The sequence below is a fragment of the Anomalospiza imberbis genome, chromosome 15, assembly GCF_031753505.1.
Source record: "Anomalospiza imberbis isolate Cuckoo-Finch-1a 21T00152 chromosome 15, ASM3175350v1, whole genome shotgun sequence".
In the NCBI taxonomy this organism is placed as follows: Eukaryota; Metazoa; Chordata; class Aves; order Passeriformes; family Viduidae; genus Anomalospiza; species Anomalospiza imberbis.
Genome location: NC_089695.1, coordinates 16,682,295 through 16,705,004, shown reverse-complemented (window position 1 = coordinate 16,705,004; position 22,710 = coordinate 16,682,295). Strand labels below are relative to the sequence as shown.

General features: G+C 50.5%; 1 protein-coding gene and 1 long non-coding RNA gene across 2 annotated transcripts in view; one reads left to right on the top strand and one right to left on the bottom strand.

Moving 5' to 3' along the window:
• NEURL1B (neuralized E3 ubiquitin protein ligase 1B) overlaps positions 1 to 22,710 on the bottom strand; it is a 135,152-nt gene that overhangs the window by 64,470 nt on the left and 47,972 nt on the right. The gene's annotated exons all lie outside the window — the stretch shown is intronic.
• LOC137482832 (uncharacterized) lies at positions 346 to 2,605 on the top strand. Its single transcript, XR_011004240.1, has 2 exons — positions 346 to 645; positions 2,472 to 2,605. It is a non-coding gene; the product is annotated as an uncharacterized lncRNA (long non-coding RNA).

Below are 22,710 nucleotides of genomic sequence, written 5' to 3'. Positions count from 1 at the left end.
TAGTCCCCTGCCAGGCCTTCAGAAAGCGTTGCTGTGGAGACTGGAGGATGGTCAGAAGCTCCAGCGTGGCACAAAGCAAAGGACTGAAGCTGTGCTGGCCCCATTCTGACTGCAGGGACAAAGCTCTGCCTGTGGGGAAGGGTTTGGGCTGAGAGGTGGAGTTTGGGGACACACCAGGTGCTCTCGGGTGGCCCCAGCAGAGCCCAAAGTGGGATAAAGGCTGCCCAGCCACGGGTCAGTGATCTGTGCAAAGCCCCCTTGGCAGGGGCTGGCACTGGGTGATCTTTATGGTCCCTTCCAACCCAAAGCATCCCATGCTTCTGTGATTTCAACACCCCATGAAGGTAATGCCAGGATTTACACTGGTGTCCCTGTGCTTTGAGTGACAGCAAAAGCCAAGTCTTCTCCTCCACTCCAATGCTTTGAATTACCAGAGTTTGTCTCAGGGGAAGAAGAAACCTTGATTAAATTCCCCGTTAGGAAGGGGACCAAAGGAAACCTGGGTCCTGAAACCCTCTCAGTCTTTTGTGGGAAGGTGCATGTCTTTACCCCTGTGATAGTGTTCAGATCTGGGAAAGGAAAGGGGAGAAAAAAAGATCTTTTAAAGACTGATTTTAAATCAAGACCCATGATCTTGTTACCAAGGTACTTAGGATGTTAAAAAAGACAGACTTCTGTGGGTGGAAATGAGCAAAAAGATCAACTGAGCCTCCAGTTCCATGTAGCTCCCTTCAGCAGAATATAGCATGAGAGGGGGAAAAATTCCCCATGAAAGAAATCCAGAAGATGAAAGGAAGCTGGCTGGGAAAGGGAATGTTCATCGGAACATCATCTGCTCCTTAACAGCAGGCTGAAGGCTGCAAAACTTCTTTTTAGGAATTGCCATAGACTAGGAAGTATCTTGGATGACCTAAAAAGAGATGTAAGGATATATGCATATAAAATATATATATATACACCCAGAGATATATCCAGAGAGGGAGCCTATATGTAAGGACAGATCCCCGCAGCCTTTAAGGCTTGGAGGCAACTCACTTCCTGCTGTGCTCAGCTCTCAGGACTCCAGGATTGCTAAAATTGGGCAGCTCCAGATCTCCATTTTAACTCAAGCCCCTGTCCTGAAGCAGCAGAATGCAAGTGGGGCCCAGCTGAGGAGCTGCCTCTTCTCTTGGCACACGGGAGCAGCTCCTGGGAACCACGGGGCTCATCTTGGATGTTCCCACAGAGAGGATGCAGGTTACAAAATGGGAGCTGTTGCTTGGGTGAAACTCAAACTTGAAAGCAGAGGCAGCTGTTTTCTGCCCTGTGTCACAGGAGGAACCTGTGAGCCCCTGCAAAGTGCCTCAGGTGGGTTTGGGGTGTCCCCAGCTCAGACCAGTTTCAAGATTGGGGTGGCACAAGCAGCAGGCTGCACCTTGAGGCAGCTGTAAAAGGCCAAAAAATTAATAGATCAGAACACAGCCTGTCACAGACTCAGTTTCAATGCTGGGCCATTGCAAATCCCAGCTCCTTAGAGCACAAACTGTTGTGATTTGAGACAAAATTGTGATGTGCCAGTGGAAAACTATTGAGTTTTTCCATGGTTATTAATGGCACTGGGTCCAGCCAAGGGTGACTGATGACACTGAGATCCTCACCACGAGATTTAGTTTGACAGGAAAAGAGGAAATTACCTCAGGCTGGGCCAGGGCAGGCTCAGGGTGGACATCAGCAGGAATTTCTCCATGGAAAGGGTGCTCAGGTACTGGAACTGCCCAGGAAGGTTTGGATCCCCATCTCTGGAGTGTCCCAGGAAGGGCTGGAGGTGGCACTCGGAGCTCTGGGCTGGGGACAAGGTGGGGACCAGGGTGGACTCGATGGTCTGGGAGGGCTTTTCTAGCCTAAATTATTCTGGGATTCTGTGAAGGGTGCTGTGATTTCTCTTTCTCGGATCAGATAGCACAGAGCTCAGGGGGATCCCTCCAAGCCAGTAAAGCAACACCTCCACCCCCAGGAGACTCTTCCTCAGCAAAACCAGGCAGGTGCATCCTCCACATCCCTCTCCAGTGCACAACTGAGTCTTTGCAAGGGCACAGCCCCACCACTGCTCCACAGAGAGCACAAAACCAGGATTTCCAGTTCCCAGGGACATCCTGTCCTCACCCTCAGGGAGACACTGCAAGACAGAGTGGGCACGAGTGAAGACACACAAAGGAGAGAACGTCCTCTTTGGTTTACAGCCTGCAAATTCTGCAGTCCCCAGCTCTGACAGGAAGCAGAATCTATTTTCCCTTCCTTCCCAACCTGACACTAACACTGAGATGTTTTCCCCCTATATTTAGTGGCCACATTACCTGCCACTCACTGCTGTGCTGTCACGAGCAGCTCTGTTACATGGCAGAACAGTGGGAACATGGAGTTTTCCTCTGTTTGGGTTATTTTTTTCCTTCCTCTTCCCTTCTCCCCAAAACACTCACTCAAATTTCTTGCAGCATAATCCTTCCTCCCTCCTGGGCAACGCCATCAGCTGTCATCCTGCATCATGTGCTTCTGCCTTCTCTGGATCACTCACACCCCCCACACCACTTTCCCCAGGTCTGTCACAGTTATTAAAACCTCATAACAAGCTGCTTTGCATTTAATCCCATCTGTCATCAGATCCTGTTTAAACACCAAGAATTACCACTTTAATGTGACTACTTCCGAAGATATGACAGCTTTCTTCCACGGATCTCAAAGAGTTCTGCAGAAGAAGCTGAGCATTCCTGAGCTCCTTTTTTTTCCTGGATGATAACTGAGACAAGAGGAAATAGGGCAGCCCAAGCAAAATGAACAGCCCAATGCCAGGAGACACGAGAAACACAGCTGGGATATCCCAGCCTGGACTTGTGACTGTCACATCAAGCTGCCTACAGCTCACAAGAGCACCTCTCTGTGAGAAGAAATCCCCTTTTCCCCAGCACAGGAGGGACATGGAGCTCTTGGATTCCACGAAGATGATTACAGGGAGGGAACACTTCTGTGAGGAAAAGCTAAAAGAATTTCTAATGTTCAGCCTGGAGAAGAGAAACTTAGGGGGGACCTAACTGTGATCTACAAGGGATGGGAACTGAAGGGAACCTACAAGGAAGAAAGAGGGAGGCTTCTTACAGAGCCTGGAGTGACAGGACAAGGGGGAATGGCTTCACACTGACAGCGAGTGGGGTTAGATCGGGAATTAGGAAGAAATTCATTACTGTGAGGGAGGTGAGGTCCTGGCACAGAATGCCCAGAGTTGCTCCCATCCCTCAAAGTGTCCAAGGCCAGGTTGAACAGGGCTCTGAGCAACGTGCTCTAGTGGAAGGTGTCCCTGGCCGTGGCAATGAGTTGGAATGAGATTTTTTTTAAGGTTCCTCCCAACCCAGCCCATTCTGATCCTCTTCATGCCCACAGAGAAGGGGCGTTGCCCCACCCGAGCACTCCCGTCCTGCCAGAGAATCTCTCCCAAGTCTGCAACACAAACTGCAGGATCTAAGCCCCGCCAGGACCTCCATCCCTGGGGCAGAGCATGAAGCAGGTTGCTGATTAAGCCACCAACACGTTATTTTGTAAGAGAATGAAAAAAAATAATTGAGAAAGTGCATTTGTTATTATTCATTAAGTGTACTGGAGCTGCCTTATGTGCTAAATGTTCTTCCCCTGATGATCTTAGCACCTAATTAAAGGAGGCTGATGAGGCATGATAGAAGCAGTGTGTGAGTACATCCAAACTACCAATGGAAAATAGAGGCAGGGAGAGCACATAAATTACCCACATGAAAGAGGGAGAGAGCACCAAGTCCTGCTGGTGATCAAAACACTCCTTCCTCCCTTGGAAACTCTCTGCTGGGTGACACTGCAGCAATGTCCCCCTGCCAAACTCATTACCTGCACTGGAGGTGCAAGACTGATGCTCTGGTAGCTGGTGAGTCCTAACGCTAGGAGGGTTTTAGTAGGATTTGTCCCAAAGAAACATTGGCCTGAGGCCACTTTTGGAATTGAACTTGAATGAAGATTTCTGGAAGGGCTTATTTATATTTACATGGGATGACAATCCCAAACATTGGGATACCACAAGAGAGCTGGTTCTCATGGAGTTTTCCATCCCACTTTTAGGACGTTCTGCTCCAGAGTCCTTTGAAGGAACTCCAGCTCTGTACCTTTTGGATTTCCTCCAGAAATCCACAGGAGGAACAGGGAGAGCTCAAGTTACAACTCTAGTTCCCAATATTCCACCCAGATTAAAATGTCCAGGTTAAAAGACCTGGGACAGAGTTGGGACTTAGTATTGTAACTTCAGCCAAGGAAAGGAGTTCAGAGACATCCTTGCCTCTTCAGTCCCTAATTAACTTCTGTTGGCATCCTCAAAAATTAATTACTGTGCATCCTCAAAAAGCAAGGCACAGAAGTGTTGGACCCTCCTGTAATGAAATCCTTGGCATCCGTACCACTGGCCATAAGTCTTGTGAACAAATTCCTTGTGATTTAGTTCCTACTTTGAGCCAGACTGGAGTTCCCCAAGGACAGTGTCTGTCAGGAGCTTGACATCAGAAATTGCACATGGTTATGAAAATGGAAACGACTTCAAGAAAAGCCAATGTTGTTTGTTGGGCTATTTTTATTCAGATTTCTCAATAAATTCAGTTTAAGGCCAATTCATACATCTGGGCTGATTCCTTCCTTATCCAAACCTGCTTGACCTAAGCACAGATCCTATTTTCAATCACTTCAGAAGAAGGAAGCTCAAGTCCAACAGTCACATTAAAAACCACAAAACATGTTAGATCTTTGGATTCTGGTTCGCCAGCCACATCCCAAACAAGAGCCCATCCAGCCTCAACAATGTTTGGACAAGCCGAATCACAGCTTGATATTTAACCCAGCTATCTGATGGTCCAAAACTCCTCTGATTGCAAGCAGGGCTGGGCTGCCAAGTTTTGAACAAAAGGAGGCTGTGGGTGACCAGACACAGAGATGGGATGGGACACAGCCTGTCCCTGAGGAGGGGAAGACTCTCTGCCCTGCAGAAAGGTGGGGAAGGAGGTGGCAGCGAGCCAGGAGAAGGATTTGGTGGAGAGGCTGCAGGGCAGGTTCGACCAGCTCGAGATGTTGAAAGACAGGCAGAAAGAAGACCAGCTGGCAAAATGTGTGTAGGTGGGGAGAGGCATGCTGTTTGCCAAAGGGGCAGGGAATAACACATGTTCCTGTGCCTCAGTGGAAGGGGAAGTTCCCAGAAGCTTGCCTCATCTGTCTTTCTATTCTTAACCCTTCTCTGGCACCCTCTCAAGTCTGGGTACTGGTGGAAGAGATGAAAAATAATGCAGTAAAAGCAGCCCTTGCTAGCCTGGCAGAGAGCAGGCTCTTTTTGCCTCTCCAGCATCAGAAAGGCAAGGGCTGAAATGCTTTTTCCAGTATGAACCAGTCCCAAAAGCCGGGTTTATGGAGAAATGGGCTGTGGATGTCACCAAGGAACAACTGCTTTTGAGCAGAGGTAGGACTGAAAGGTCTCCAGATCCTCAGCTACTGCAAATCACCTCCAGAACTGGACTGGCATCATTGCTAGAGTGATGCAAACCCTCAGGTGTGGGGTAAAAAAATCCTAAAATCCTTCTAAAATTCCCAGGGCAACAAAGAGGCTTTAAAAGCAACAAACTTGAAAAGGATTTTGAAAGAATAATTTTTTTTTTTTTCTTCTGGGAAACAAAAATTCTTCTTTTTCTGCTTTCCTCTGCACCCCCCGCAGCTCACTGCAGCGAGGCATTGTCATGACAGTGAATCTGACAGTGAATTTGACCCCAAGGACTCAGCTCCACCTCATGTTTGGGACAAGCTGTAAATCTGGAGCAGAAACAGGTCGTTGCTCTTTTCCCAAAATCCCAATGAAGCTGGGAAAAAGCCATGGCAGCACTGAGGGGAAACTTCCCTCTGCCTCGGGGGATGGTTTGTGTAGGAGCCAGACTCCTCCAGGGGCTGTGGTCATTCAGCCACTGGGCTCATCCCAGCCCCTTTTCCAAACTGAGTGCAAGTTTCCAGCATTTGTCATTCCAGCCCGTAAAAACATCAACTGATCCCTGATTGGTTTTTTTTGCTTTGTTTTGTTTTGTTTTTCTAAAAAGCTTAGAAAGCCTCACCTTCCTGTGCAGGAGCTAGCAAAGCTGGGAGGGACAGGGAGGTGAGGATGGCAGATTGGGGCACTGCTAAAAAATTAATGAACACAAAAGCACCTTTCATCTCCAGACCTGAAGGAAGCTCACAACAGATCCTTTTCCTCCACTACAGATGGAAAGCAGGGGAAAACCTGGCAGAGGGTTGAGGAGGTGGAGGAGCAGGAGGGGGACCTGCTCCTCACCAGACCTAAGGAAGGAGCAGGAGATGGGATGGACTCAAAAATCCATGTCAGAAGGAGCTGGAAGGAATAGAAGTGGACAGATAGGGGTAGGTAAAATAATGACCTCCCATCCCATCCTCTGGCACAGCAAAAAAAGCTGTGGCAACCCAGCAAGGCTGCGCTGGTCCTGTCTGGGGCGAGCAGGGCTGAGGGGAAGGGAAAAACAGTGTTCTGAGGAGGGTACAATTCTCTCCAGGTTCACACGTAGCAACCCTGCAAGTTTCTATAGCAACACCGGAATTATTTTTAGCATTAGTCACATTTTAACAGTAGCAACCCAACATGGAGCTGGGGTGGAGGTTTCACCCTCTCCAAGGCTTTTTCCTTTCCTCCAGCCCCTCTCCTGGGGCTGCAGAAACCCACCCTGACAACTGCTCGAGTGCTTGTACACAAACCAGCCGTGCCCACGGATAAATGTGGAAGGCATTGGGCAGAAAAAGCTCTTTTTTTTCCCTCCGTTGTTGATGTCCCTCCAGTCCAGAGGGACAAAGGCTGCAGTCCCCAGTGGCAGTGGGGCCACCCAGCCCACAGAGGACATTTCCATGGTGTTCTTGGAGCTCTCCCCAGCCTTGGTGGGTTCTGTAAACACCAGGGAGAGCAGCGAGGAGACACGTGTCTCGTTTTGCTCTGATTTAGCAGCAAAGGGGGCCAAGGGTGGCTGTCACAGGTGGGCTGTGCTCAGGGGAATGCAGGACTGCAGGAATTTGTGGCAGGAGGAGCTGAAGGCATCTCTGAGGCACAGCAGGACTGCGGAATGGAAGAAAAGGTGCAGAGCATCTTCCCAAAGCCTGAAACCAGGTGGAAAAAATGCCCAGAGCCCTGCAGAGCTGCCTGGGAGAGGGAGCACAGTGGGATCCAGCTGAGATCTTTGACACTGCACATCATCCACAGGAGGCCAAACAGACACAGCTTCCCAGCTCCAGTAATGGGCAAAGCTTTTCCACAATCCCAGTCCCCATGATGCCACAGGTTTCAGCTTTTCTGTTTCTCACATTCTGTGCTGCTTTAGTGTGTGGGTCTGAGCTTCATATCAGGGGACGGTGAGCTCTCTGCACAGAGCAGGGAGACAAAACAATTCCTGCTCCAGCTGGGGACCAAGGACAAATGATCCAAACCTCAGGCCCAAGAGCACAAACAACGTGGGCTGGAGAGAGAAGAGCAAGCAGGATGGGACTGCATGGGCTAAAGCTGGAATGAGACAATGAACTCCAATGTGCCAATGGAGCAGAACTGATCACAGTGAGACCTCATGACCAGTCATTCATTTTTGGGACCATTTTGGTTCACCTTGGGTTCATTTTGTGCCATTTTGGTTCATCTTGGGTTCATTTTGTGCCATTTTGGTTCATCTTGGGTGCAGCCCTGGCTGGGCTCTTGTGCCGCCCAAGGTGGATCCATGGAGGAGATCCTTTTAATGAATCCCTGCTTTATTCTTTAGCTCTGTCCAGCCTCTGCTCTAGCTCAGCCTCCACAAGGCATCACCCATGGCTGTGACCAGGTGAGGAACTCCTTAGAATTTCTTGTTTTCCAAACCCCAGCACAGCACAAGGCACAGAGCAGAGCGGATCCATGACAGACCCAGCCAAGCAAAAGCAGGAATACAAATTATAGCATTTCCTAAGTATCTGTTCTCCACCCACGCACCCACAGACAGTTCCTATTGCCTCTCAGAAGAACCCAAATCGTTAAGCATAAAAATATGCGCTGTGATAATTAACAATTTCCCCTTGCATGCCGTTCCTTTCATGCAAAGAAAAGCCACTGCCCCACAGTTCCTGTGACCACTGAACCTCAAGCACTTTTTTTGTGGGGTTTAGCCCCCACACACTAAACCAGGTTTTAAACACCCATCAAGTGAGCCACATTCTGATCACATCCATGGAAAGCAATCCTTGTCCATCCTCATCTCAAGAAGATTCATTTCTGCTCACTCCAAATGAATTTCCCTATGGAGTCCTGCTGGGAAGAGCAGGGAAACTCCTGGCAGAGGCCACAGCAGCAGCTGGGGCAGGAAACAGGATTTCCATCTTTATTTTCCCCACTGAATACAATGTTTGCCACACCATCAACACTCAGATGGGCACTTTGCTAGTTAGGGACCACGTCTCATTTTTCCCAACACCACTAAAACACCAGATGGTCCCTGGCACCTTCTCCAGAGGAGCACAATGCCCAGAGGGACTGGAGAAAGTTGATCTTTTTTTACCCACTGGTTTATAAAATCTGTGGATTCCCCAAATATCCTGGAACTGGCAGCAAGCACAAATGCCCCTGGGGAAAGGCCAGGCTGGTGTGCAAGTTGATTCCCCAAAAAGGCATCCAAAAAAGCCCCAGAAGCTCTTCAGAGTCAAGGCTGCTGCCTCGGGAAATGATGGATGCTGCTTTACCACTTGAGTAAGAACTTGGTGTCCTCAAAACAAGGGAAAGTTGGTTAAAACAATTTGCTCTTCAGCCTTCACCCATCTGCTAAGCCAGCCTGATCTTGCCCTAGGAACGCTTTGGAACAAGACAAGCCAACGGGAGCAGGGAAATGGGAAAAGCTGGGATAACTGGGCTGCCACTGCCACAAGGGAGCTGTATAATCTGGGAGAGACAGAACAAAGCCTGGGGGCCACCTGCCAGGAGGGCTGTCACAGCCCAGGTGAGCTGATATTGGGCTGGGAGTGGAGGCAGGGGGAGTGTTTGGGGCTGCCCCCACCCTGGCCCCAGGGAGAGGCTCCACACACGGCTCCGTGCTGGGACCATCGTCCAGGGCTGTGACAAGGACAAGCGGAGACACTCGTGGTGGCCCAGCTGAGCCAAGGAGCTGCTGTGGGCACTGTGTGACCTCCTCAGCACCTGTCACCTCTGGATTTGGGATCCCTGCCCCAGGCTCCCTGTGGAAGGGATCCCATCTGCTTTTCTGGTGGAATTTCGACAGCTGTGGAACAGTGACTTCTGTAAATTCCATAATGAAGAAAACCTCAGCAGGACACAGAGAATTTAAGGATGCTCCTGCTATGGAACATGGGCATCATTCCTGTTGGGTGTCGTTCCTCATCATGGCTCTGCTGCTGATCTCAGACCAGACCTCAGCTGTGTTTGTGCTGAAAGCTCTGCTTGGAAACCACTGGCCAAAGGCCAGGTTGGAAAAGTCACAGAGGTTGGAAAAGCCCTCCAAGGCCATCGAGTCCAAGCTGTGATCCCCACCCTGTCCCCAGCCCAGAGCTCCGAGTGCCACCTCCAGCCCTTCCTGGGACACTCCAGGGATGGGGAGCCAAACCTCCCTGGGCACTTCCAGTGCCTGAGCACCCTTTCCATGGGGAAATTCCTGCTGTTGTCCACCCTGAGCCTGCCCTGGCCCAGCCTGAGGCCGTTCCCTCTCCTCCTGTCCCTGTCCCTGGGAGCAGAGTGCCATCCCTACCTCACTACCACCTCATTTCCTTGATTTTTCCAGCTTGCCAGGGCTGTGCAAAAGAGGAAAACAGAATTTTCTCCAGCCAGTACCTCACAGAAAGCCAAGCTCAGCACAAGCTCTCCCCAGCCTCCTGTCCTGGGAGAAGAAAGGGCAGAAAAAGGCAAGTAACAAGCTGCACTTTTGGAGAGCTTTTGCATTCCCACAGGGATGCTGTGCTGGGCTGAAGGAGCACAGTAGTGCCCTGCCTGCCCTCACTTGCAGTATGCTTCCCTCTTCCCCAAGGAAACATAGAATTTTTCTAATTAAGCATTAAAGTGATTCAATTATGAGGAATGCTCTCTTGTGGAACTAAAATCCGTCCCAGACAAGAGTACAGCAAGGCTTTGGACAGTCCTGGAGAGGTTTTGCTGACTGGGGAGTCCAGAAACAGCACGGCTCCAAAATGGGATTTTTTTCCCCGTCATGAGAAGTGCTGAATTGTGCTCTCTGGAAGTGTAAAAGGCAGCAGAAGAACAAGAAATGATTATGCAGATAGGAATGACAGACTCAGGCTCACTGAACTGCAGAAGAGGGGTTCACACACGGGCATTTCAGGCTGCTGGGGCTGAGAGTGGAGGTGCTGCCCCAGCTCCCTCCAATCTGGCATGGACAGGAGGAGGTTGGGTTTTGGGCAACCTCGCAGGGTTGCTTTTGGCAATACAGCCCTCACAAGCAATCCCAAAGCCCCTGATGAGCCTGGCTAATTGGCACATCCAACCACTCTGACTGACAGCTGTCAAACCACCACAGCCCAGTGTCAGCCCAGCGAGGCAGGCAGAGTGAAAAACATTCCACAGCCCAGGAAAGCTGCGTCATTATTTTTATCCTGACAGCAAACAGCACCCTACCCACAGGGCTGCTGTCCCTGGCCCGTACCAGCTCTGAGTCCGGTCCCAGGAGGAGCTGCCAGTCCTGCCAGGACCAGGCTGCAACGGACTGTCCAGAGAGAGCTGTTATAAAAATAAAATAAATAATAAAAAAATCATTACAGACACTGTCTAGACAAACGCAGCCACCTGCCAGGCCTCCCTTCCCTCCCACCCAGTCCATTTGCCTTCACACACTCCAGCTGGCCTGTCCAGCTCCCTTCCTGCTCTGCTGCTCTGGGCTAATGCTGTCTCCATGTGTTTCATGTCCGGGGAGCTCCTTCCCAGCACATCCCCCATTGCAGGGATGCAGCAGTGCAGCTGCACATCTGCAGCTCCTGAGCCAGCTGTGCCCAGCCTGGAGAGGGCACTGAGAAGGGTGGAGCTCAGGCAGCTTGGAGCCCAGCCCAGAATCTGGCCAAGAAGCTGAAAAATTGGATTGATGGACTGAGGTTCAGCAAGGCCGGGTCCTGCTCCTGGATCACAACAATTCTCTGCAGCTCCAGGCTGGGAAGCTCCTGGGGGAAAAGGACCTGGGGGTGTTGGGCAGCAGCAGCTGAACACAAGCTCAGGTGTGCCCAGGTGGGCAAGAGGCCACTGGTACCTGGCCTGTCTCAGCAATAGTGTGACCAGTGACGGTCCCCTGTGCTGGCACTGCTGAGGTCACACCATGAGTGCTGTGCCCAGTTCTGGGCTCCTCAGGGGAAGAGAGATGTGGAGGGGCTGGAGCGTTCCCAGGGAAGGCAATGGAGCTGAGGAAGGGTCTGGAGCAGCTGAGGGAGCTGGGAAGGGGCTCAGCCTGGAGAAAAGGAGGCTCAGGGGGCCCTTCTGGCTGTGCACAGCTCCTGACAGGAGGGGACAGCCGGGGGTCGGGCTCTGCTCCCAGGGAACAGGGATTGGAGGAGAGGGAACGGCCTCAGGCTGGGCTCAGGGTGGACAGCAGCAGGAATTTCTCCATGGAAAGGGTGCTCAGGCATGGCAGGGGCTGCAGAATTCAAAACTGCAGGTGGTCCATCCCTGAAAATGTTCAGGGCCAACTTGGACAGGGCTTTGAGCAACCTGGTCAAGTTGAAAATGTCCCTGCTCTTTCTAGGGGGTGGGACCAGATGAACTGCCAGCCCAAGCTGTTCTGTGATTCTTGAAGCTGCTTGACCTTCTCAGCACACAGGTTGGATACAGAAGCTCCAACGAGGAGGCAGCACCACAATGGATGTCCTTCCCAAACTCCCCCTCCAATCTTTCACTTCATTTCACTTTCATTTCAATGAAAATAAGTTGGGGTTTTTTTCACTCTTCCCAACCCTTTTGGGGAAATGAGTTTCTGTCCCACCTGGTGGGTGATGCAATGTCCCACGTTCCCACAGCTCTAGGCCACCAGCTCCCATGGGAGCAGAGCCCAGAGGGCTGTGAAACAAGTGTACAGCAGCAGGTGACCTTCCATGACCTAGATAATTTGTGCCCTACTTTACTTAATCCCTGGAAATCCTGGACCATAACCTCAGGACCTGCCTTCAGCACATTGTGCTAAAATTAAACCAAACTTTTTCCAATGAGGTTTACAGACCTCAGGCATGCATTTTTCTCCTCAGAAGCATGGCAGTTTAACTGCTTCCAACCCGGAAAGGTGATATGTGGATGTACAAAAGTGTACAAAAACCATCCCTGTGGGAACGGGCTCTATGACACATCAGGTGAACAGCAAGAGTTGAGGGTCACCTGCAAATTAGAGATGATGATGATCCCACCCCTAAAAATCATCTTACTTTCCCCAAATTGAAGTGTGAGAAAATGCCTAAAGACTGTTTCTCTGAAAAATTTCCAGTGAAAAAGTTGAGGGCGGGAAAGACTCTGAGATTGTCACCTGGCAATAAGGAGAGATCGCTGCTGATACATCCTCTCACCTAATCCTCTTTGTGTCCATCGCATCTCTTGGCTCACTACTCCAAATTTGTGTCCCCCAGGCAGGACAGAGACTGTTTTTCCATCCATCCAGCCAGAGAAAATCTGGTGGCCAAGAAATTCCTTCTCTCCTACCCCCACCAGGAAGCAGCTGCCACAGTGTCAGGCAGGAGGATGCACCCTCAAAGGGATGGGCTGTACCAGTGAATAGCTCAACACCATTTGGCCCAGGTTCAGCTGACCTAAATTCTGCCTCATTTGCAAGCCTGTGCTCCATGGGAAGACCCCCAGCTTTCAGCAGCATCTGCCAACAGCAAACATCAGACAAAGGTGGAAATTAGGGCATCTGGATCTGGGCCAGTGCTCTTCAGTGATGAGAGCCCACCCTTGGTTGTGGTCCTGTCTTGGATGGGAGGCCCAGTGCTCCTATCATTCACCATCCTGAGCACCCAGGACGGGTTTTGCTTCTTATATTGGACTGAGCAAGAACTGGAGAGGTGAGAGCAGCATTTTGAGGGAGAGAGAAAAGGAAAGGGAGCCCATCAGCACCGGGAAAATAACACCACAAATGTAGTGTGGGAGAAAATCCAGACTGAAACTTCATGAAGTCGCCCTTTGCTCATCACAGCCTCCTGCCCGTGGTGCTCCGTGCAGGCTGTGTCCCTGCTGCAAGGCTGCTCACACCCAGCACTGCTGCAGCTGGGCAGCAAAGGCAGGTCCCAGAGAGGTGGCCCAGCAGGACACACATGTCCCTAACGCTGCCTGGGCACAGCCCTCGTGGCTATGCTCATCTCTCCTTGTGTGTCATCGTGTGCTGGGGCCCTGGAAGCCTCAGCCAAAAACCAGGAGCCACAATTCACCAGCAAACTGTTTCCCCATTCATTATTCATCCATTCCAAGCACTGCACGCTCCTTTTTCCTGCCACTTCGCCACATTTCAGTCATTTGCAGCAAAGCAAATCAATCATTTACATCACTTACTATTTGCTTCATCCTACACACAGCTAAAAAAGACAAGGGCTCTCCTTGAATGAGGACAGCACGCTACTCCAGTGAGGCTGACAAGAACAGAATCTCTTTGGCTCATCTCCTGCCACTCACTGACAGCAATTTAGAAAGGTCTGTTTGACAGTAATTTCCTCTTTACATTCTTATTCTGCTTAGACTGGAAAACTACCAGTGCAGAAACAAAACCACTCAGAAAAAGACAATCAGCCATGGCAGTCAGGTGCCTCTCCATTTACCAGCAGAGATTTTGGAATCATTTTTGAGTGAAAGCAGGTGAGGCCACAGGTTCCATGGCAAGCTGCCAAAACGGGTCATTCCTCCTGGGCATCCTCCTCCTCTTGCCAGGGATGCTGCCACCTCTAAGTGCTGTGTGTGGCCAGGCTGTCCCTCCTGTTTGGGGGGCACAGGCAACACCAGGAAGCTGCTGAGATGTGACATTCCCATCCTCTGGACAGAGAGACACGATTCTGTCTCTCAGGAGAAGCACAGAGAGAAGCAGAGAAAACAATCTTTATCTGTGCCCCTTTGCTCTCCCCATGTGGAATGTGGTGTGGAGATTGTTCACCTGCAGGGATCGCAGGGTTGGATCCTGGTGAAGGTTGTTTGGGGTCAGTGACCAGTGGGATCCAGCTGTGGCTCGGGCTCTCAGCAGAGTCACGAGTTGGAGTTAGGTGAGTAAGAAGTCAGTATGTAGAACAGGGCAGCCTCTCTTTAAATAGTGTATTAATGTACTATAGTATAGTTTTACTAAAGCTATCCTTCAGCCTCCTGATCTGGGGCAGACATCAGCATTTCTTCCCTGAGCCGGGGTCGCCTGTTTTACTATACTGAGATGGTTTGCAGCACTTGTTTTCTGGGGTGTTCTTCAGTTTTTGGGCTCAGGGTACTGAGACATTCCACAGATGCATCTCCCTGCTCCAGAGTCCTGAGGAGCCCTTTACCACAGCATTCCACACCTGAAGAGCCAGAGAGGGACTTTTCACTGAACACACAGTGATGGGACAAGGGGGAACAGCTTTGAACTGAATTTTTGAATGAAGATTTGTAGACAAACGTAATGGTATCAGGAAATTAATTGTGTGAATTGTAATTAATGGTGTTGTTTTGCTCAACTGTACTGAAAAATCAACATAAACCACAGTTATTTAAATTAAACAGAACCATCTCATACAGAGAAATGGCTACTAGGAATTTTTTTTCTGTCATGCAGAAAGAAAATTCCTAGTAGCCATTTTGCACTTCTGCTTAATCTGATTTACATATTAATTCTTTATCTTTAATTAAGCATATCTTTAATTCCACATCCATTACCAAATAATGGCATCCATATCAAATAGCTTTGTGACTCACATAATTCTGAGGTTTACAATAATTGTGCAAAAATAGATATTATTTAAACTTTCATAAACTCAAAAAATATCATTAGTTTTACTGCTGTATACACTTTCAGCACACTGTGCTAATGGGTATTAAGCAGGCCAAATAAACAAACTCCATCTCACCAAAGATCTCTTCAGTATCAATGATCATAATATTAGTATGGCAGTAAAAACAAGCTTTCTGAGGCTTTATTATTCCTGAGGTGTCCCCTCTTGCAATCCTTTAGCCAGGCTCTGAGCCACTCTGCTGCTGAGCTGCCAGAGGATTTACTTTCACACGTGTCCTCGCCTTGGAACAGTCCCAAAATCCGTGTCAGTCATGATCACACTCAAATTCCACATCAGGCAGCTTTACTCACCTGCCTGGAAACGTTATTATTTTAGCCTGCTGCCATAAAGAGACAGATTGGAATCCATTTTAGATCAAGCTATTTAAAATATCCCGTCCTCCTTTTCAAAGCTGACTCAGTGCAGGCCACACACCCCCTGGAGATGCCTGACCATCATGGGCATAAATCCCCCTCCTCTACAGGTTGCACCTACAGAAGTGAAAGACTGGGGGGGGAAATTAGCCCTTGAGCTGCGATGTTTCAACCAGGAGAAGAATTCCAGCAGGGGAAGGAGATGGCTGAAATGACCAGAAAATCTAAAATCAAGGCTGTGATGGGAGGAGAGGGAGCCCTGCAGAAGGTCAGCTCCTCCCAGATGTGCTGCCCAAGGGCTGCAGGCACTGTCTGAATGCAGATGGAGAGGACTGGAGGAACCAGGTGAGGCTGAGGTGAGCAAGAAATCATGTTCATCACAGCTCTGGCAGTGCCTGCCCAGCCCAGCCCAGCTCACACTGAATTCCTTACACACACTAATGAAAACGTGCTCCCCGCTGGAGGGGGAGAGACCTTCAGCAACACCAGGGCCTTTTCTGACATCCTTGGGGATGAAATCCTCTGCTCACCCTCCCCAGGAAGCAGCTCTATCAGACACCTCTCTATCTATAGCTGCAGAGGTTGTCAGATTAATCCTGGCCCTTTTCAAAAATCCACCCACTGTGTTTTCCCCTCAGAGACTTGTGTGTGCTGCAAATTCTGTGTGTTCTACAAATCCTGTGTTTTCCTGCAAAACCTGTGTGTTCCTGCAAATCTCCTGTGTTCCTGCAAATCTCCTGTGTGTTCTACAAATCCTGTGTGTTCCTGCAAATCCTGTGTGTGCTGCAAATCTCATGTGTGTTCCTGCAAATCTTATGTGTGTTCTACAAATCCTGTGTGTTCCTGCAAATCTCATGTGTGTTCCTGCAAATCCTGTGTGTTCCTGTAAATCCTGTGTGTTCCTGCAAATCTCCTGTGTGGCTGTGAGTTCACATCCCTGGAACACGAGCATGGAAAGGAGGAGACATTGCACCTCTGACCCCTCTCACCTGTGCAGGACATCAGCACCAGGGACAGGCTGGGGACCTTCCCTTGGGCTGGCATTTATCTCAGCACTGCCAGGAAATGTCTTGGAGGTCCATAAAGAAACAACAGGGGTGAGATAAATATCAGGAGACTTGGCAATGAGGAGGAGAATGCACCTTTAACACACACAAACACACACAGAAGGAAGACGAGAGCAGATGATACTTTCTTCACTTTTAAAACTTCTAGACAGGCTGCAGAGATTTCATATTCCATCTTTTCTTTGCCCTTTTCAATAAAAATATTCTGGGTTGCTGTCTCCTCAGAGCACAGAGAATCAGGAGTACAACAATATCAGTTTGTCCTCTCTCCGCAGGAGGAACAGAGGGAAGAAAAGCTTTTAAGAAGCTGCCCATTTCCAGACTGCCTTTATGTGCTGAGAAGAAGGGCACGAGGGTCAGCACATCTCTTCTTTCCCCAGTCACCTTCAACAGGAACAGGCTGTGGGGCTCAGGAGGAAAAATGACCATTTTCTGGGACTGTGGCATTGCTCCCAGGCCAACAGCTCAGCACTGAGATGCCTCACGAGGCATTAGCCTGGCTCCCTTTCCTTCTGTCTGTGCAGGCAGGAGCCACTTCCTCCGTGCTCTGCTGTGCTTGGCAGCATCCTGGGAATGCTAAGTCAGGCAGATTGCCTCTCAGGCATGGGAAGATCTCTGCTGAGACCAGAAATAGACTGTGTGTGTCTTCATCCCTGCATTACACCGAGCTTATCAGCACACAAAACCAGGAGGGGAAGGCAGCTCATCAGCCACGCCCTGAGGGGCTCCTCCGGGGGACCCACACGTCAAACCTGGACCCTCTGGCTGCTCCACGTGCCACCAAACCACAATCTGCAGCACCCACTGGAAGGGCTGAAGCCTCCCAGCCCAGGAAAGGCACCAATCTGGCCACTGGTATGTGGGAGATGTGCTGGTGAGACACAAAGAGGCTCCCCGAGACATTTTATGTGCTCCATGCTCCCATTTTCCTTGTCAGCATGGGAAGACTGGAGAGCTGAAATATCCAAGAGCGCTCAAGTTCAGACACGTGCAGTGTTCCCAGAGGCAGTCACTACCCTCAGATCCAGGCTAGTTTTGCCTCTGAGTAACAAATGATTGCCCATGTCCTCCTCCCAGCCAACAGCCCATCCTGGTTGTCTGCACCCATGTTCTGCCCCCTCCCTTGTGCTCTGCTCAGGCCCACTGGGACCCCAAGACAAGCCAAGCATTTGCCAGTGCATCATTTCTCTGCTGCAACAAGAGCTTTACCCTTAAGGGTTTATGAAGTCCCTCTTTTTGTTGAGAGGGACCCCGTGGTGTCCCCGAGGAGGAGGTGGCACATGAACAGCAGAGAGTAAAGACAGCACATAAAGCTCACAGAGGTTGGATGCTGCAGAAGCAGAGGCAGGACAGGGAGTAACCAGAGGCAGCAAATTCCCTTCCTCAAAGTGTTTTTCACCTCTCAGCTCCTTGCACCCCATCCACCAGCTCCTTGCATCCCAGGCCACGGCTCTCCATCCCTTTCCCGGCACTGCGTGCTGTTTTTCCAACTTCTCCCAGCAATTTACTCCAAACATTCCTCACAAATATTTTTCCCCCCTTCAGAAGGCATTAGGAAAACACATGAGGGGAAGCAGAGAAATGAAGTCTAAACAAATCCAGGGCACTTCAAGCTGAACTTGGGATCACTGACACTTTGCCATTAGTGTCCTTGCAGCCTCCACCCTTTCAGCAAACACTTTGAGGCAGCCACCTCTTTTTCATTCTGCCCTTGACACATTCTTTGGGGAGTGACTGATGTCTGAAGTGGGCAGAAATGCAGATTTTATGGAGTTCACAAAAGAATCTCCATCTCTCATGTTCCATAGGAGACTGAATGGTTCTGTTTGAAACCCCAGCAGCAAGAGCTGGGGCTGAGCAAGTGGCTAACTGAGGGCACGGCAGCTCACACACACCATCTGGAGCAAATCAAAACCCTTTGGAGCTGCAAAGTGCCAACTGGAACAAGCTCAGCCCCAAAAGCCACAAGTGCAGCTCTGTCAGTGCAGCCCAGGCCGTCGGGGGAGCTCCCTGGGCTTGAGCTGGATCCTCTTGGAGAATGGATCTGAGAGCCCAGAGGGGCTGTCCATGTGCTCCTCTCCAAACCTCAGCAGAGGTGGCTCCAAGATTGCAGCAAACTCTGCCCTGTCCCCTTCTGTCAAGGGGGGACAAAAAGGGACAAAAAGGATTCCTGTCTGCTGCTGAGCAGATGTTTGGAAGCAAGAGGGAAGTGCCAGAGCCTGAGGTTTCACTGGGGGCTCCCAGGCTGTGTCAGGGAAGCGTGGCTTGGTGCCACGTGGGCACAGGCCCAAGAAGCTCTCAGGAGCCCTCACTCACTCCTAAGCAGCCCCAGTGCCATGATTTTATGGGATGAAGGGGTCACGGGGGAGGTGAGGACACATGGTGTAGGCAAAGTGTGCTGGAGCAGCCAAGGACAAGGCACAAGTGACCTGGTGGCAGACTGACCTGCCCACAGACAGAGCCAGGGGTTTGCCAGCCGGGCTGGAGTCAGCCCTGCCCACAGCCAGAACATCCTCTCAGCTTCCTCTGCCCTCTCCCCCAACCCCAGCCTCCAATTTTCTCTTTCTTTCCATCCTGCTGCCCTTCCTCTCGCAGGGTCCAGCCCTCTCACACCCCTCACAGGCACAACAAAACCCTGACCCCTCCAGAGCAGCTCCCAGCTCTGCTCTCCAGCCCTCGAGACCCAGCAGAGCCCCAGGGAGCAAACAAACATTTCCTGGGCAGCTCTGTGAGCTCCAGCCCTGGGCACTGGCAGGTGTGTGTGTCCCCCTGCCCTTCCACCCAGAGCATTCCCACCTTTCACAGGTGAAATTCCCACATTTCACCCAGCAACACCACACAGGTGATGCCACTGGGAGCCGTGGCCACAGGAAGGAAAGGGAGCTCTGCATCTCAGCCTGATGCCACAGCCCAGGGCCGGGAGCACTGGGAATGTGGCTACGAACAAACTGGCTCGAGCAGCTCTCATGAGCCCCCACTGACCACCAAGGAGTCCCAGTGCCTTCAGCGGGGTGAGGGCTCAAAGGGGAGGTGAGGACACGTGGCAAGGGCTCCCTGGAGGCCCCTTGGAAGGTGCCTGGTGCCCATGGATTGTTTGTGGAAGGTCAGATCCACGACATGGTGAATTGGAGTGGCTGAAGAGAGCTCATAAATGTTTTGCTTCTGTCAGCAGAGCCCCATCTGACAGGGAGAGTTGTGCTCTGTATGAATGATCATTCTCAGCTCCCACACATCCAGAACCAAACCTCAGCAGCTCCCTCAGCCTGTCCCAGCCCAGCCCTGCCCTGTGCACTCTGTCCCACCTGGGCTTGTACAGTTTTGCCTTGCAAATCAGACCTTTCTTTCCTGTCTTTGCAGTAAAGCCCAACAGAGCAGAACTCTCCCTGTCAGATGGGGCTCTGCTGACAGAAGCAAAACATTTATGAGCTCTCTTCAGCCACTCCAATTCACCATGTCATGGATCTGACCTTCCACAAACAATCCAGGGGCACCAGGCACCTTCCAAGGGCCTCCAGGGAGCCCTTGCCACGTGTCCTCACCTCCCCTTTGAGCCCTCACCCCGCTGAAGGCACTGGGACTGCTCAGGGGTCAGTGGGCACAGGCTCAAGAACCTCTCACAAGCCCTGGTCCCACTGGTGGACCCCCTCAGTGCTGTCCCCAGCCTGTCACTGTGACCAGGCACCCTCTGCTCCCTGGCCCAGCCAGGTTCCCTCTGGCAGGAGCCACCAGTTCCCCACCCTCTCCCACATCCCCGCAGCAGCTCTCATCCCTCCCAGCTCTGCTCTGCATCATTCTCTGCTTTTCCCCTGCTCCTTTTTCCTGGCACTTGGACAAAACACCTCAGAGCTGACTTGTACCTTTTTTTTTTTGGTTTGTTCCTTGCTAGGAGAACTGCCAGTCATGTCACACTGACCCACATTGCACGGTTATTTCTGTCAGGCAGAGCATCCTTTTCCAGAAACAAATGCTGCTTTCCCCCTGTGATCTCAAACCTGACGGGAGCCCAGGTTCTCCCTGGGTGATATCAACTTTATGAGTTACTTACACAACCTCTCCAGCATGTCAGATGGGGGGGGAAAAACCCACAGAACAGAAAAAACTGAATATTTAAGTGACAAAAGCCATCCCCAGCTCACAGTACAGCCACTCTTCCCTGTTCTGGCTCTTCCCACTGTGCTACAGAGGGTGACCAAGCACCAGCAAGGGCTACATGGACCTGTTCCAGAGCCCAACATGACAAATTATGCCCTTAACAAGGGGACCAGAAGACAGTGGTGAACTTGTGACATGCCAGATCCTAAGCAGCTCTGACAGGACAATAGAAAAATCCATAAATAGAAAAGCAGAATTGCTGGGCTGCTTTCAATGGGTGAAAAAGTGACAGGAGATTTTGAGCCAAAAGAGAGAGGAAGTCTGGATTAAGGAGAAGCTTTGAAAGGAGTTGACAGAAGAAGACAGCCCTGATACAGCTCCACCCTCAACCAGGGCTGGAAAAGCCAAAACTCGTGTGGAACATCTGCCTGAAATCCTTCCTGGTGGGCAGGATGCTTGGGAATCCCATTGCAGATACATGGTGTTATCTAAAAGTTGATTTTTGCATTGTTTTTGTAACACAGAGAAACAGGCAAACCACTGCAAACCCTCATCCTAAAGAGAAGACTCTATCCCTCCTCATTCCCTGCAAACAGGCTCTTGGTTTTCCCAGAGAAGCTGTGCTCAGTGCCACTTTTTACATCGCTTTGCCTGCAGAAGCCAAGATGATCAAGAAGAATTTGAATCCAGATCTGTTCGAGAGAAAAAAAAAATAAAATTCAACAACTTCTATAAAAATCTAAACCAAAATAGATCCCACATGGAGGATATTTTTAAGATTTAACTTGCAATATTCGGGCAGAGATAACAGAGTTACAAAGGAAGATTCCCAGGTGGAACAGAGCACCCAACATTACCAAAAACCCACCAAACTCACAGGTCTTAAATTTATCCTACACATCAGGCTCCATTTGTCCTGCATTTGACATCCAGGAAAACCTCCAGCATCCAAATCCAAGTGCATTAAAGTATTTATCCCTGGCAACAGAGGAAAAGCTGTGAAACACCTCCAGTCTGAGGCACACCCACTGGCTGGAACCAGGCACCAGGCCTGGGATGGATTCAGTCATTCTGAGTGGGAGAATTAATGTCACAGTGAGGGGCTCTAAATGTGGAGAGTTCAGTGCACACTGTGATCCATCTGGTGTTCACCTCCACGTCAGAGGCAACAGTCCCTGATCTATGGCCTGATATTCAATTTGCTCAGTTCATTTTGGGGACTTCAAAGGCTGTGGAATACCTTGGAGAGAAAAAGCTGCACAGACAAATGTGATCTCAGCAGATCCTTGGCACAGCCAGCTCAGCTCTTCCCACTGGGAAGCGAGCTCAGAGAGGGTTAACCAGGAAAACACCCTGCTGGACACAACCCCACAACCAACCTCAAAAACGTCAGCTTTTCTTTCACACCCTTTTGCTAAACAGCCTCTTCCTAAGGGAGTGAGAAGTCCCTGCTGCAGAGGCAGGACCTGAACTGGCACCTGGGGCATCACTGAGAGGAGATCCCAGAACTCTGCTGTGCTCATCCACAGGGAAGGGCTGGGGCTGTGCCAGGCAGGCTCAGGGTGGATTTTGGGAAAGCTTCTTGCCCCAGAGGGTGCTGGGCACTGCCCAGGCTCCCCAGGGATGGACACGGCCCCGAGGCTGCCAGAACTCCAGGAGGGCTTGGACAGGGACGCCAGGGTGGGATTGCTGGACTTGGGTGATCCTGTGGGTCCCCTCCAGCTCAGAATTCCCTGTGATTCTTGCACAGCAATAAACCAGCCCAGCTCTTGAGGGTCACACGAGCTCTGTGCCTCGAGGGCCACCCCATCTCCTCAGGAAATGCTGGCCATATTTCCAACTCAGTAAACTTGAACCCTTAGCACGAGGGAAAGAAAGAGGCAGCTCCCACCGGGCTTGGGGTGAATTCTTGGCACTGCTTGTGTTTCTCATCGCCAGCGCAGCCACAGCTTATGTTTCCTTTAGCGAGTTATCTTTACAGCCAGGAAGTGGCTCTTTCCATCTGGACAGTGTCATTCTCCTGGCTGGTTCTGCCTAAATGTTAACAAAACCCTGCTGCTGCCTTTATTCCCCCTCCTCAGGGATACTTGGAATTTTTATTTTTCTTCATAACCACTGAAGAATCCATATTTCACAGAGTCCCGTGATCTTATAAA